The following is a 2,714-nucleotide window of genomic DNA, read 5'->3' on the forward strand; positions in this document are numbered from 1 at the left end:
TTTCCGTGTCCATTAAAATAATGACAAAAATTAAATAAGATCTAAGAATAGGGTTAGATAGGGTGGTTGAATAAACATAAACATAGAAAAAATGCTGTTTTCTATGGTACAAATAATCACTACAAAATAAAAATTAAATTAAAGCTTATTTAAACTATAAAAATTAAAAATGATCAATTCTGAACAAATACATAGACATATTAGTGCATTTAATGCAGATGTTGCAACTATCCTAGATAATTTTAAAATTCCTAGAAAGGATTGGTGTTCGGTGTTTTCTCACAAGTTTTTAAAAATGAAATACACTATGAGGAAATGATATAACCAAAGTTAAAACTTCTATAACCTACAGGTACCAAAACAATTGAAACTGTGTTAATGAGTTAGAGGTAGAATAAATGGAAGTATTATCTCTAATTCTAAATAGAAGAAAGTCCAGGAAGTATAAATCAAATACAAATCACATTCAGAGTGATTAATGTGATGCTCCAATTCAGTGGGAAAATAATAGACTATTAAATAAATTGCAGAAAAGGTAGTAAAATCATGTTATGAAAGAAAACAAAAGCATCACACTCTAACCACTTTTTAAAAAGCAAAACTAAATTTAAAATGTAAATATAAAAAGTAAGTGAAAAGTAATCTGAAGAAAATATGTGATATTTTAGTTTAGTTTGGAGAAGAGAGGTCTTCATAAGTAATACAGAAAAACTAGTGATAAAACATTAGAAAATTGGAAGGCTTTTCAAAAACTTATGTTGGATAAAAGACCTCTTACATAAAATGAAACAACAATGAAAGAAGATAAATTTAATACATATGATAGATAAAGAGAAAATATAGCAAATGTATAAAAGATTCCTGATGATATTAAAATTGTAATACAGCCAAGAGAAAATTATCAAAGTATATGAACTAAGTGTTTAAACAAGGAGAAATGCCAACGATCAATTAAAATAATGCAGTAAGATTAAATCTCAATGGTATTTAGGGAAAAAATTAATGCAACACAGCTTTTAGTCCTTAGACTGGCAAAAGTAAATATTTTGAAATATTTCAGTGCTGGCTAATGTATGAGAAAATATTCATTCTCTTCTAAATCTGTTGGAGAAGACTGACATTGTTAAAATGTTTTGTGAAGAATCTGGAAACCTTTTATGGATGTGCAAAAACATTAATGTACAATTTCTCTTCTGGAAACTGATCCTATGGAGATTAAAGCATTAGAATGTAGGGATACTGTTTCATTATTTCACACACAATGAAATACTTTATTATTTGCTGTATGAAAATAAAGCAAAAAAATGAATTATAGTATATCCATACTGTGCAGTATTATGAAAGCTAACTGCAAAGGTGTTTGTAGTATATGATCTCATTTTTATAGCTATATACAAAAGTGAATAAGATAGGACAGAGATGCCTCCATAAGTCAACCACAGATTTTTGCAGAGGGATTCTTCTTCCTTCCAACCCTCCTGGCATTCAGCAGAGCACTGGCTGGCACATGCGTGTAAGGAAACTCCCCAAGGCTGAAGAAACAATCATCTGAATGTATGAGAGGAAATGCAACCCAATATTCACACAGGGCTAGAAGAGTTCTGGCTCCCACGAGCCAAACTGAAACCCTCGTAATTCAAGGGGCTCTTGGTAGAGTTCTCGGGAGGGAGAACTTAGTAATGGAGAACAGTGAGTCCTAGACTGAATGTTGCCCCTGCACCACCTGGCAAATCTTAAAAACAAGACTCCAAAGGATCACGCTATTTCAAAGTAACTTAACTTCATCTCAGAACAAGGCTCAAGAATATAAAAATATCCAACAACCAAAAAGGCAAACTTCACATATCTCTTATCCAATCAAAGATTACTAGACATGGAAAGAAGGAGAAAGATACAACTCTTTAAAAAAGTAAAAATAACGAAAATCAACCCAGAGCTGATATGTTATAATACAAGTCAAGTACATTAAATGAGTTAAAGTAACTGTACCCCTTTTGTTCAAAAAGAAAGGTAGAGGTATGGATGATTTTTTTAAAGGGCCAAAATCAAACTTCTATATATGAAAACTACAATAGCTGAGATGAAAAACAAATTGGAGTGATTAGTGGCAGAGATTATTAAACTTCAGTGTTGACACAGGAATTTCACTACAAGATCATATCTTGGAAAAATGTACATATGTCCACCAAAAGACATATATAAATATGATAACAGAAGCAATATATCTAATAGCTTCTGACTGGAAAAAAAATACCCAACCCCATTAATATTAAAAAGCAACAAAATATATTATGGTATTTTTATGCAATGTATGATATACAGAAATGAAAGTGAGCCACAAAACCTATATCCAACAGCATAAATCAATTTCACATCATCAAAGGTATCCAGATCCGAAACAATATGTACAGTATGATTCCATTCATATAGACTTTTAAACAAACCTATTGTATGGTAGTGGAAATCCAAAGATAGTGTACTGGCTAGCTTTAGAAGGGTAGTTGCTTTGAGATGACATGAATGGACATCTAGTGACAAGCAAAGTCCTATTTCTTGATATAAGTGATGGTACATAATTGTTATCATGTGATAGTTCATAGAGCTATGTGTTCATGATATTTGCATTTCTGTGTGTGTATAATCCAATAAATTATGGGAAAAAATAAAGAAAGCAGACCAGAAACACACACAAAATAATAACATGAGCAAAACCA

Source organism: Tamandua tetradactyla, chromosome 3, assembly GCF_023851605.1.
Source record: "Tamandua tetradactyla isolate mTamTet1 chromosome 3, mTamTet1.pri, whole genome shotgun sequence".
Taxonomy (NCBI): domain Eukaryota; kingdom Metazoa; phylum Chordata; class Mammalia; order Pilosa; family Myrmecophagidae; genus Tamandua; species Tamandua tetradactyla.